We start from the raw sequence: 15099 nt of genomic DNA, 5'->3' as shown, positions 1-15099 counted from the left end.
TCTCTGACTCGAATCCCATACATGATTAACACTCGGATTCTGCACACAAAGTTGAGGAACAGACGGTAAATTTCGTCGTGTGAATCCTTGATTCGGACAAAAATTCGAAACTTGCAAAATCTTTGTTTGGCCATCAAATCAAGCTACGTTTGGTGTTCGTTATCGTAGTGACATGATCAATATAGTATGTACTACGAGTAATACTAGTACTAGCATTAGTACTAGTAGTAGTAATATTATGTACTACTACTGGTAGTATATATTAGTATGTATTACTTGTCTATACTACTAGTACTACTAGTATGTAATAATAATATGTACTAGTAGTAGTTGTACTAGTACATACTACTAGTCCTCCTACTAGTACATGTACTGCTACTGCCAGTAGTTGTAGTACTCGTACTACTCGTACTACTCGTAGTAGTACAGGTACTACTAGTACTACTCGTAGTAGTACAGGTACTACTAGTACTACTCATAGTAGTAAGTACTACTAGTAATACTAGCACTACTAGTACATACTACTACTACTACTACTAGTACACACTAATATGTACTACAAATACTCCAAGTATGAACTCTAGTACATACTTCTAGTACATACTAGTAAGTACTATTAGTACTAGTATGTACTACTAGTAGAATAAGTACTTCTATTACAAATACTAATACTACAAGTATTAGTACTAAAACTACTAGTATGTACTGCTAGTACATACTTGTAGTACATGTAGAACAAGCCCTACTAGTACTACTAGTAGTAGCATGTACTACTAGTAATACTCGTACTACTCGTAGTAGAACAAGTACTACTCGTACTACTCGTAGTAGTACAAGTACTACGAGTACTACACGTAGTAGTAAGTACTACTAGTAATACTAGCACTACTAGTACATACAACTACTACTACTACTAGTACATACTAGTATGTACTACTAATACTCCAAGTAGTACAAGTACTACTCGTAGTAGTAAGTCCTACTAGTAATATTAGCACTACTAGTACATAGTACTACTAGTACATACTACTACTACAATTACTACATACTAGTATGTACTACTAATACTCCAAGTATGTATTCTAGTACATACTTGTAGTGCATACTAGTAAGTACTATTAATACTAGTATGTACTACTAATAGAATTTGTACTTCTAGTATTAGTAATAATACTACTAGTATTATTACTAATAATAATAGTATTAGTACTAATACTACTAGTATGTACTGTTAGTACATACTAGTAGTCCATGTAGAACTAGTTCTACTAGTACTACTAGTAGTAGTATGTACAACTAGTATTACTCGTACTACACGGAGTAGTACTAGTAGTACTACTTGTACTAGTAGTACTACTTGTGGTAGTACAAGTACTACCGTAGTAGTAAGTACTACTGGTAATACTAAAACTAACATACTAGTACTAGTACTAATATAAGTAGTGCTAGTACCAGTAGTGCTAGTACTAGTAGTACATACTAGTAGTACATAATAATACTACTAATACTAGTACTAGTAGTATATACTAGTATGCACTACTAGTATTACTAGTAATAGCAGTAGTACTAGTAGCAGTAATATTATGTACTAGTATCGGTAGTATATATTAAGATGTGCTACTTGTCTATACTACTAGTACTACTAGTATGAGAATAACAATATGTAATAGTAAAAGTTTTACCAGTACATACTACTAGTACTACTACAAGTACATTACTTCTACTGCCAGTAGTTGTAGTACTCGTACTGCTCGTAGTAGTACAAGTACTACTAGTACTACTCGTAGTAGTACAAGTACTACTAGTACTACTCGTAGTAGTACAAGTACTATTAGTACTATTCGTAGTAGTACAAGTACTACTAGTACTACTCGTAGTAGTAAGTACTACTAGTAATACTAGCACTACTAGTAGAAATTACTACTACTACTACTAGTACATACTAGTATGTTCTACTAATACTCCAAGTATGTATTCTCGTACATACTAGTATGCACTACTTCTAGAACTAATACTTCTAGTAATAGTACTAAAACTTATAGCATTAATACTAATACTACTAGTATGTACTGCTAGTACATACTAGTAGTACATGTAGAACTAGTTCTACTAGTACTACTAGTAGTAGTATGTACTACTAGTAATACTCATACTACTCATAGTTGTACAAGTACTATTAGTACTACTCGTTGTAGTATGAGTACTACTCGTAGTGGTACAACTACTACGAGTACTACTAGTAGTAGTACAAGTACTGCTAGTGCTACTCGTAGTAGTAAGTACTACTAGTAATACAAGCACGACTAGTACAAACTAGTACTAGTAACACCACAAGTACTAGTATGTACAAGTCGTGCTAGTACTAGTAATACATACTACTAGTACATAATAGTACTAGTAATACTAGTACTAGTAGTACATACAAGTATGTACAACTAGTAATATTAGTATTAGTAGTAGTAATATTATGTACTAGTACGGGTAGTATTTATTAGTATTACTTGTCTATACTACTAGTACTACTAGTATGTACTAATAATATGTACAAGTAGTAGTTGTACTAGTACATACTACTAGTACTACTACTAGTACATGTACTACTACTACCAATTGTTGTAGTACTCGTACTACTCGTAGTAGTAGCAGTACAACTCGTAGTAGTACAAGTACTATTAGTACTACTCGTAGTGATAAGTACTACTACTACTACTAATACATACTAGTATGTACTTTAAATACTCCAAGTATGTATTCTAGTACATACTTGTAGTACATACTAGTAAGTACTATTAGTACTAGTATATACTACTAACAGAATTAGTACTTCTAGTACTAGTACTAATACTGCTAGTATTAGTACTAATACTTGTAGTATGTACTGCTAGTACATACTAGTGTACTTGTAGAATTAGTTCTACTAGTACTACTAGTAATAGTATGTACTACTAGTAATACTCGTACTACTCGTAGTAGTGCAAGTACTACTAATATTACTCGTAGCAAAAAGTACTACTAGTAATACTAGCACTACTAGTACATACTAGTACTAGTAGTTTACTAGTACTAGTATGTACTAGTCGTGCTAGTACTAGTAGTATATACTAGTACGTACTACTAGTAATACTAGTACTAGGCAGTAGTACTAGTAGTAGTAATTAGTATATATTAATATGTACTACTTGCTATACTACTAGTACTACTGGTATGTACTAATATTATGTACTAGTAATAGTTGTACTAGTACATACTACTAGTATTAATAATATGTACTCGTAGTAGTACAAGTACTACAAGTATTACTCGTAATAGTACAAGTACTACTAGTACTACTCGTAGAAGTATAAGTACTACTCATAGTAGTAAGTACTACTCATAGTAGTAAGTACTACTCGTAGTAGTAAGTACTACTAGTAATACTAACACTACTAGTACATACTACTACTACTATTACTAGTACTACTCGTAGAAGTATAAGTACTACTCATAGTAGTAAGTACTACTCATAGTAGTAAGTACTACTCGTAGTAGTAAGTACTACTAGTAATACTTACACTACTAGTACATACTACTACTACTATTACTAGTACATATTAGTATGCATTACTAATACTTCATGTATGTATTCTAATACAAACTTGTAGTACACACTAGTCAGTACTATTAGTGCTAGTATGTACTACTAGTAGAATTATTACTTCTAGTACTAGTACTATTACTACTAGTATTAGTACTAATACTACTAGTATGTACTGCTAGTACATACTAGTAGTACTTTTATACTAGTAGTACATGTAGAACTAATTCTACAAGTACTACAAGTAATAGTTTTTACTACTAATGATACTCGTACAACTCGTAGTTGTACAAGTATTACACGTAGTGGTATAAATACTACTAGTACTACTCGTAGTATTAAGTACTACTAGTAATACTAGCAGTACTAGCACATACTACTACTACTAGTACATACTAGTATGTAATACTAATTCTCCAAGTATGTATTCTAGTACATACTAGTAAGTACTATTAGTACTAGTACTACTCGTAATGCTAGTAATTTTAGTACATACTAGTACAAGTAACACTACTAGTACTAGTAGTTCTAGTACTAGTAGTACATACTACTAGTACATAATGGTACTACTAAAACTAGTACTAGTAGCACATACTAGTACGTACTACTAGTAATACTAGTACTAGCAGTAGTACTAGTAGTAGTAACATTATGTACTTGTTCGGGTAGTATATATTAGTATGTACTACTTGTCTATACTACTAGTATGTACTAATAAAATGTACTAGTAGTAGATGTTTAGTACGTACTACTAGTACTACTACTGGTATATGTACTACTACTACTAGTAGTTTTAGTACCCGTACTACCAGTAGTAGTACAAGTACTACTCGTAGTAGTATAAGTACTACTAGTAATACTCGTAGTAGTATGTACTATTAGTAATACTAGTATTACTAGTACATACTACTACTACTACTACTACTACTACTAGTACATACTAGTATGTACTACTAATACTCCAAGTATGTATTCTAGTACATACTTGTAGTACGTACGAGTAAGTACTATATGTACTAGTATGTACTACTAGTAGAATTAGTACTTCTAGTACAAGTACTGATACTACAAGTATTAGTACTAAAACTACTAGTATGTACTACTAGTACATACTAGAAGTACATGTAAAATAAGTCCTATCAGTAGTATGTACTACTAGTAATACTCGTACTACTCGTAGCAGTACAAGTACTACTAGTACTACTCGTAATAGTACAAGTACTACTCGTAGAAGTAAGTACTACTAGTAATACTAGAACTACTAGTACAAACTACTACTAGTACACAATACTACTACTACTAGTAAATACTAGTATGTACTACATATACACCAAGTATGTTTACTAGTACTTCTAGTACTAGTACTAATACTACTAGTATGTACTGCTAGTACATACAAGTAGTACATGTAGAACTAGTTTTACTAGTACTACTAGTAGTAGTATGTACTACTCGTAATGCACGTACTACTCGTAGTAGTAAAAGTACTACTAGTACTACTCGTAGTAGTAAGTACTACTAGTAATACTAGCACTAACATATTAGTACTAGTAACACTACTTGTACTAGTATGTATTAGTAGCGCAAATACTAATAGTACATACTCTTAATACATAATAGTACTACTAATACTAGTACTAGTAGTACATACTAGTATGTACTACTAGTAATCTTAATACTAGCAGTAGTACTAGTAGTAGTAATATTATGTATTAGTATCGGTAGTTTATATTTGTATGTACTACTTGTCTATACTACTAGTACTACTAGTATGTACTAATAATATGTAATAGTAAAAGTTTTACTGGTACATACTACTAGTACTACTACTTGTACATGTACTTCTACTACCTATAGTTGTAATACTCGTACTACTCGTAGTAGTACAAGTACTACTAGTACTATTCGTAGTAGTACAAGTACCACTAGTACTACTCGTAGTAGTAAGCACTACTAGTACTACTCGTAGTAGTAAGTACTACTAGTAATACTACCACTACTAGTACATACTACTACTACTACTAGTACATACTAATATGTTCTACTAATACTCCAAGTGTGTATTTTAGTACATATTTGTAGGACTTACTAGTAAGTACTATTAGTATTAATACTACTAGTATGTACTTCTAGTACATACTAGTAGTATATGTAGAACTAGTTTTACTAGTACTACTAGTAGTAGTATGTGCTACTAGTAATACGAGCACTACTAGTACATACTATTACTAGTAACACTACTAGTACTAGTATATACTAGTAGTGCTAGTACTAGTAATACTAATTTTAGCAGTAGTACTAGTAGTAGTAATATTATGTACTACTAGTACATGTACTACTACTAGTAGTTTTAGTACCCGTACTACTCGTAGTAGTATAAGTACTACTAGTACTACTCGTAGTAGTACAAGTACTACTAGTAATACTCAGAGTAGTATGTACTACAAGTAATACTAGCACTACTAGTACATACTACTACTACTACTATTAGTACATACTAGTATGGACTACTAATACTCCAAGTATGTACTCTAGTACATACTTGAAGTACGTACTAGTAAGTACTATTAGTATTAGTGTGTTCTACTAGTAGAATTAGTACTTCTAGTACAAGTACTAATACTACAAGTATTAGTACTAAAACTACTAGTATGTACTGCTAGTATGTCCTACTAGTACTACTAGTAGTAGTATGTACGACTAGAAATATTCGTATTACTCGTAGTAGTACAAGTACTATTAAAACTACTTGTAGTATTAAATACTATTAGTAATACTAGCACTACTAGTACATACTACTACTACTACTAGTACATACTAGTATGTACTACTAATACTCCAAGTATGTATTCTAGTACATAATTGTAGTACATACTAGTAAGTACTATTAGTACTAGTATGTACTACTAATACTCCAAGTATGTATTCTAGTACAAACTTGTAGTACATACTAGTAAGTACTATTAGTACTAGTATGTACCACTAGTAGAATTAGTACTTCTAGTACTAGTACTAATACTACAAGTATTAGTACTAATACTACTAGTATATACTGCTAGTACATACTAGTGGTACATGTAAAACTAGTTCTACTAATACTACTAGTAGTAGTATGTACTATTAGTAATACTCGTACTACTCGTAGTAGTACAAGTACTACTCGTAGTAGCACGTACTACTAGTAATACTAGCATTAACTTACTAATACTAGTAACACTACTAGTACTAGTACGTACTAGTAGTGCTAGTACTAGTAGTACATACTACTAGTACATAATAGTACTACTAACACTAGTACTAGTAGTACATACTAGTATTACTACTACTAACAGTAGTACTAGTAGTAGTAATATTATGTACTAGTACCGGTAGCATATATTAGTATGTACAACTTATTTATACTACTAGTACTACTAGTATGTATTAATAATACGTAATAGTAAAAGTTTTACTAGTACATACTACTAGTACCACTACTAGTACATGTACTTCTACTAGTAGTTTTAGTACCTGTACTACTCGTAGTAGTACAAGTACTACTAATACTACTCGTTGTAGTAAGTATAACTAGTAATACTAGCACTACTAGTACATGCTACTACTACTGCTAGTACATACATATATGTACTACGAATACTCCAAGTGTATATTCTAGTACATACTTATAGTATATACTAGTAAGTATTATTAGTACTAGTATGTACTACAAGAAGAATTAGCACTTCTAGTACCAGTACGAATACTACTAGTATTAATACTAATACTACTAGTATGTACTGCTAGTACATACTAGTAGTACATGTAGAACTAGTACAAGTAGTACTAGTAGTAGTAATATTATGTACTAATACGGGTAGTATATATTAATATGTACTACTTGTCTATACTACGAGTACTACTGGTATGTACTAATAATATGTACTAGTAGTAGTTGTACTAGCTCATACTACTAGTACAACTACCAGTCGTTGAAGTACTCGTACTACTCGTAGTAGTACGAGAACTACTAGTACTAATCGTAGTAGTACGAGTACTACTAGTACTAATCGTAGTAGTACAAGTACTACTAGTACCACTCGTACAAACTACTCTTACTACTACAAGTACATACTAGTATGTACAACTAATACTCCATGTAGGTATAGCACAAACTTGTAGTACATACAAGTAAGTACTATTAGTACTAGTATGTAGTACTAGAAGAATTAGTACTTCTAGTAGTAGTACTAAAACTACTAGTATTAGTACTAATACTACTAGTAGTACATACTAGTAATACATGTAGAACTAGTTCTACTAATACTACAAGTAGTAGTATGTACTACTAGTAATACTCGTACAACTCGTAGTAGTACAAGTACTACTCGTAGTAGTACAAGTACTACTAGTACTACTTGTAGTAGTAAGTAGTACAAGTACTACTAGTACTACTCATAGTAGTAAGTAGTACTAGTATATATTAGTATGTAGTACGTGTTTATACTACTAGTATTACGTGTAAGTATTAATAATGTGTACCAGTAGTAATCGTACTAGTACGTACTACTAGTACTACTACTTGTGCATGTACTATTACTATCAGTAGTTGTAGTACTTGTATTACTCGTAGTAGTACAAGTACTACTAGTACAACTAGTGGTAGTACAATTACTACTAGTACTACTCATAGTAGTAAGTACTACTAGTAATACTAGCACTACTAGTATATACTACTACAACTATTACTACTAGTACATCCTAGTATGTACTACTAATACTCCAAGTATGTATTCTAGTACATACTTGTAGTACTTACTAGTAAGTACTATTAGTACTAGTAGGTACTATTAGGAGAATTAGTACTTCTAGTACTAGTACTAGTTGTATTAGTACTAATACTACTAGTAGTAGTATGTACTAATAGTACATACTAGTAGTACATGTAAAACTAGTTCTACATACTAGTATGTACTACTAGTAGAATTAGTACTTCTAGTACTAATACTAATACAACTAGTATTAGTACTAATACTACTAGTAGTAGTAGGTACAACTAGTACATACTAGTAGTACATGTAAATTTAGTTCTACTAGTACTACGAGTAGTAGTATGTACTACTAGTCATACTCGTACAACTCGTAGTAGTACAAGTACTGCTAGTACTACTCGTAGTAGTACAAGTACTACTAGTAATACTTGCAGTATTAGTACATACTAGTACTAGTATGTACTAGTGGTGCTAGTACTAGTAGTACATACTACTAGTACATAATAATACTACTTATACTAGTACTAATAGTACATACTAGTATGTACTACTAGTAATACTAGTACTAGCAGTAGTACTAGTAGTAGTAATATTATGTACTAATATGGGTAGTATATATTAGTATGTACTACTTGTCTATACTACTAGTACTACAAGTATGTACTAATAATATGTACTAGTAGTCGTTGTACTAGTACATACTACTAGTACAACTACTAGTACATGCACTACTACTACCAATAGATGTAGTACTCGTACAACTGAAAGTAGTACACGTAATATTAGTACTACTCGTAGTAGTAGGTACTACTCGTAAGAGTAACACTACTAATACATACTACTGCTACTACTACTAGTACATACTAGTACATACAAGTATGTACTACTAATACTCCAAGTATGTATCTTAGTACATACTTGTAATACATACCAGAAAGTACTATTAGTACTAGTATGCACTACTTGTAGAACTAATACTTCTAGTAATAGTACTAAAACTTATAGCATTAATACTAATACTACTAGTATGTACTGCTAGTACCTACTAGTAGTACATGTAGAACTAGTTCTACTAGTGCTACTAGTAGTAGTATGTACTCCTAGTAATACTCGTACTACTTGTAGTAGTGCAAGTACTACTAGTACTACTCGTTGTAGTACAAGTACTACCTGTACTACTCGTAGTAGTAAGTACTACTAGTAATATTAGCACTACTAATACATACTACTAGTAATACAAGCACTACTAGTACAAACTAGTACTAGTAACACTCATAGTCTAATACTTATTAGTAGTGCTAGTACTAGTAGTACGTACTAGTATGTACTACTAGTAATGCTTGTACTAGCAGTTGTACTAGTAGTAGTAATATAATGTACTTGTTCGTGTAGTACATATTAGTATGTACTACTTGTTTATACTACTAGTACTACTAGTATGTACTATTAGTAATACTAGCACTACTAGTACATACTACTACTACTACTAGTACATAATAGTACTACTAATACTTGTGCTAGTTGTACATCTTCGTATGTAATACTAGTAATACTAGCACAAGCTGTAGTACTAGTAGTAGTAATATTATGTACTAGTATAGGGAGTATATATTGGTATGTACTACTTGTCAATACGTACTACTAGTATGTACTAATAAAATGTACTAGTAGTAGTTGTACTAGTACATACTACTAGTATTACTACTAGTACATGTACTACTACTACCGATAGTTGTAGTACTCGTACTACTCGTAGTAGCACAAGTACTACTAGTACTATTCGTAGTAGTAAGTACTATAAGAAATACTAGCACTACTAGTACATACTACAACTACTACTACTAGTACATACTGATATGTACTACAAATACTCCAAGTCTGTATTCTAGTGCAAACTTGTAGTACATACTAGTACTAGTACGTACTACTAGTAGAATTAGTACTTCTAGTACTAGTACTAATACGACTAGTATTAGTACTAATACCACTAGTACTACTCGTAGTAGTAAGTACTACTAGTAATACTAGCACTATTCGTACATACTAGTACTAGTAACACTACTAGTTCTAGTATGTAATAGCAGTGGTAGTTTTAGTAGTACATACTACTGGTACGTAATAGTACTACTAATACCGGTACTAGTAGTACATACTAGTATGTACTACTAGTAATACGAGTACTAGCAGTAACACTAGTAGTAGTAATATTATGTACTAGTACGAATCGTATGTAGTATGTACTACTTGTCTATACTCCTACTACTACTGGTATGTACTAATAATATGTACTAGTAGTTGTTGCACTAGTACATACTACTAGTACTACTACTAGTAGTAATTGTAGTACTCATACTACTCGTAGTAGTACAAGTACTACTAGTACTACTCGTTGTTATAAGTACTACTGGTAATATTAGCACTACTAGTAAATACAACTACTAGTACATACTAGTATGTACTATTAATACTCCAAGTATGTATTCTAGTACATACCTAATGTACATACTGTAAGTACTATTGGTACTAGTATGTACTACTGGTAGAATAAGTACTTTTAGTACTAGTATTAATTCTACTAGTATTAGTACTAATACTACTAGTATGTACTGCTAGTACATACTAGTAGTACATGTAGAAATAGTCATACTAGTACTATTAGTAGTAGTTTGTACTAGTTATAATACTTGTACTACTCGTAATAGTACAAGCACTACTAGTACTACTCGTAGTAGTAAGTACTACTAATAATACTTAAACTACTAGTACATACTAGTACTAGTAACACAACTAGTACTAGTAACACAACTAGTACTAGTAGTGCTAGTACTAGTAATAATAGTACTAGTAGTACATACTAGTATGTACTACTAGTAATATTAGTACCAGCAGTAGTACTAGTAGTAGTAATACTATGTACTAGTACGGGTAGTATATATTAGTTTATGCAACTTGTCAGTACTACTAGTACTACTAGTATGTACTAATAATATGTACTAGTAGTAGTTGTACTAGTACATATTATTTGTACTACTACTAAAACATGTTCTACTACAACCAGTAATTGTAGTACTCGTACTACTCGTAGTAGTACAAGTACTACTAGTACTGCTAGTAGTACATACTACTAGAGTAGTACTAGTACAACTAGTACTATTTGTAGTTGTAAAAGTACTACTCGAAGTTGTAAATACTACAAGTAATACTGGCACTACTAGTACATTTTAATACTAGTAGTGTTATTAGTACTAGTACATACTATTAGTACATACTACTAGTACATTATAGTACTACTAATACTAGTACTAGTAGTACATACAAGTATGTACTACTAGTAATACTAGTACTAGCAGTAGTACTAGTAGTAGTAATATTATGTACTAATACGGGTAGTATATATTAGTGTGTACACAATATCTATACTACAAGTACTACTAGTATGTACTACTAGTATGTACTAATAATATGTACTATGGGTAGTTGTACTGGTACATACTACTTGTACTACTACTAGTTCATGTACTACTACGACCAATTGTTGTAGTACTCGTACTAGGCGTAGTAGTACAAGTACTACTCGTAGTAGTACAAGTTCTACTAGTACTACTGGTAGTAGTAAGTACTACTAGTAATACTAGCACTACTAGTACATACTACTACTACTACTAGTACATACTAGTTTGTACTACTAATACTCCAAGTATGTATTTTAGTACATATTTGTAGTACATACTAGTAAGTACTATTAGTACTAGTATGTACTACTAGTAGAATTAGTACTTCTAGTTACTAGTACTAATACGACTAGTATTAGGACTAATACTACTAGTATGTAGTGCTAGTACATACTAGTAGTAGATGTAGAACTAGTTCCACTAGTACTACTAGTAGTAGTATGTACAACTAGTCATACTCGTACTACTCGTAGAAGTACAAGTACAACTAGTACTACTCGCAGTAGTACAAGTACTACTAGTACTACTCGTAGTAGTACAAGTACTACTAGTACTATTCGCAGTAATACAAGTACTACTAGTACTACTCGTACTACTCGTAATCGTAAGAACTACTAGAAATACTAGCACTACTTGTACATACTAGTATTAGTAACACTACTAATACTAGTATGTACTAATCGTGCTAGTACAAGTAGTACCTACTACTAGTACATATTAGTACTACTAATGTTAGTGCTAGTAGTACATACTAGTACGTACTACTAGTAATACTAGTATGTACTACTAGTAAGACTAGTACTAGAAGTAGTACTAGTAGTAGTAATATTATGTACTAGTACGGGTAGTATATATTAGTATGTACTACTTGTCTATACTACTAGTACTACTAGTATGTACTAATAATATGTACTAGTAGAAGTTATACTAGTACATACTACTAGTACTACTACTAGCACATGTACTACTTCTACCAGTAGTTATAGTACTCGTACTACTCGTAGTAATACAAGTACTACTAATACTACTCATAGTAGTACAAGTACTACTTGTACTACTTGTAGTATTACGAGTACTACTAGTACTACTCGTAGTAGTACAAGTACTACAAATACTACTCGTAGTAGTATGTATTACTAGTAATACTAGCACTATTAGTATATACTACAACTATTACTACTAGTACATAGTAGCACTATTAGTACTAACACTATTAGTATTAATACTAATACTACTAAAATGTACTGCTAGTACATACTAATAGTACATGTAGAACTAGTTCTATGAGTACTACTAGGTGTGCGAGTCGTGCTAGTACTTGTAGTACATACTACTAGTACATAATTATACTACTAATTCTTGTACTATTAGTATGTACCAGTATGTACTCTTAGTAATACTAGTACTAGCAGTAGTACTAGTAGTAGTATTATTACGTACTAGTACGGGCAGTATATATTAGTATGTTTTACTTGTCTATACAACCAGCACTACTGGTATGTACTAATAATATGTACTAGAAGTAGTTGTACTAGTACATACTACTAGTACTACTACCACCAGTAGTTGTAGTACTCGTACTGCTCGTATTTGTATAAGTACTACTAGTACTACTCGTTGTAATACAAGTACTATTAGTACTACTCGTAATAGTCAGTACTACTAGTAATACTAGCACTAATAGTACATACTAGTATGTACTACTAATACTCCAAGTATGTATTCTAGTACATACTTGTAGTACATACTAGTAAGTACTATTAGAACAAGTATGTACTACTAGTAGAAATGGAACTTCTAGTACTTGTACTAATACAACTAGTACATGTAGAACTAGTTCTATTAGTACAACTAGTAGTAGTATCTACTACTAGTAAAACTCGTACTACTCGTAGTAGTACAAGTACTATTAGTCTTACTCATAGTAGTACAAGTACTTCTAGTACTACTTATAGTAGTAAATAGTACTAGTAATATTAGCACTACTATTGCATATTAGTACAAGTAACACTATTAGTACTAGTATGTACTAGTAGTGCTAGTACTAGTAGTACATACTACTAGTACATAATAGTACTACTAATACTAGTACTCGTAGTACATACTAGTATGTACTACAAGTAATACTAGTACTAGCAGTAGTACTAGTAGTAGTAATAATATGTACTAGTACGGGTAGTAGATATTAGTATGTACTACTTTTCTATACTACTAGTACTACTAGTATGTACTAATACTATGTACTAATAGTAGTTGTACTAGTACATACTACTAGTACCACTACTAGTACAGATACAACTACTATCAGTAGTTGTAGTTCTCGCACTACGCGTAGTAGTATAAGTACTACTAGTATTACTCATATTAGTACAAGTACTACTAGTACTACTCGTAGTAGTAAGTACTACTGGTAATACTAGATCTAGTAGTACATACTACTACTACTACTATTAGTACATACTAGTATGTACTACTAATACTCCATGTATTTATTCTAGTTCATTCTTATAGTACATACTCGCAAGTACTATTAGTACTAGTATGTACTACTAGTAGAATTAGTACTTCTAGTACAAGTACTAATACTACGAGTATTAGTACTACTACTAGTACGTACCAGTCGTGCTTGTACTAGTAGTACAAACTACTGGTACATAATAGAACTACTAATATTAGTACTAGTAGTACATCCTCGTATGTACTACTAGTAATACTAGAACTAGCAGTTGTAATATTATGTATTAGTATAGGTAGTTTATATTCGTTTGTACTACTTGTCTATACAACTAGTACTACTAGTTTGTACTAATAATATGTTCTAGTAGTAGTTGTACTAATACATACTACTAGTACTACTACTAGTACAAGTACTACTACTACCAATTGTTGTAGTACTCGTATTACTCGTAGTAGTAGAAGTACTACAAGTACTACTTGTAGTAGTAAGTATTACTAGTAATACTTGCACTACTAGTATATATTAATACTACTACTATTAGTACATACTAGTATGTACTACGAATACTCCAAGTATGTATTCTAGTACAAACTTATAGTACATTCTAGTAAGTACCATTAGTACTAGTATGTACTACTAATAGAATTAGTACTTTCAGTACTAGTACTAATACTACTAGTATTAGTACTAATTCTACTAGTATGTACTGCTAGTACAAACTGGTAGTACATGTAGAACTAGTTCTACTAGCACTACTTGTAGCAGTATGTACTACTAGTAATACTCGTATTACTCGTAGTAGTACAAGTACTACTTGTATGACTCGTAGTAGTATAAGTACTACTAGTACCACTCGTAGTAGTAAGT

Source organism: Amborella trichopoda, chromosome 2 (assembly GCF_054954075.1).
Source record: "Amborella trichopoda isolate Santa Cruz 75 chromosome 2, AtrichopodaSantaCruz75HAP2 v2.0, whole genome shotgun sequence".
In the NCBI taxonomy this organism is placed as follows: Eukaryota; Viridiplantae; Streptophyta; class Magnoliopsida; order Amborellales; family Amborellaceae; genus Amborella; species Amborella trichopoda.
This window is presented reverse-complemented; position numbering follows the sequence as displayed.